The sequence below is a fragment of the Rhea americana genome, unplaced genomic scaffold, assembly GCF_003343005.1.
Source record: "Rhea americana isolate MKP2758 unplaced genomic scaffold, rheAme1 scaffold_128, whole genome shotgun sequence".
NCBI lineage: Eukaryota > Metazoa > Chordata > Aves > Rheiformes > Rheidae > Rhea > Rhea americana.
The window spans coordinates 1745276-1746002 of record NW_028185350.1 but is presented as its reverse complement, the minus strand read 5'-3'; positions in this window follow the sequence as shown (position 1 = coordinate 1746002).

The following is a 727-nucleotide window of genomic DNA, read 5'->3' as shown; positions in this document are numbered from 1 at the left end:
GATGTTAAGTGAGGGGGCGGCGATGTGAAGTGGGGCAGGATGCCAGGGCACCATGGGGCTGGGCCGGACCCCCTGGCCACATTACCATGCCCCCCCCACAAAGGATGTGCTTGACCCTCCCCCCGCAGTCGGGGAGGGGGGGGCACCGGGCACACTGGGGTTTGCCGACAGCCTGGTGCCCACCAGCAGCGGCCTCGTTTAGCAGCGAGGATAAATGAAACGGGCCGAGTCTGGGCCCAGCACCCTGGGGAGGGCAAGGACCTAAGATGGGACTGATGGGGCTCAGCCAAGGCAAGTGCACCCCATCGTGGGGGCGGCGGTGGGGAGGGCGGCTGCTGCTTAAATCACCGTGCTCAACAGGTACGTTGTGTATATATATATATGTATATATACATATATATATGTAAGACCCCCCCCGTGCACAAATATAGGGTGTGCTGTGGGGCAGCGGGGGCAGGATTCTCCAGGAGCAGAGTGCTGGGAGCAGGCAGCTCAGTGCAGCAAACCCAGGGTCTCCATTTTTTTTTTGTCTTAAAAAAAAATAATAATAAAAGGGACCAGGTGACTGAACAGTAGGTAACTAAAAGGTTTTTTATTCACATTGAACAACAAGAGCCATTCACACTAACAGCCTCTGCAAGAGGCAGCGGGGACAGGAAACCCACAACGCTTTCAGAAAACAACTTTTTTCCTTCTTTTTATGTTTTTTTCTCGTTCTTTTTTTTTT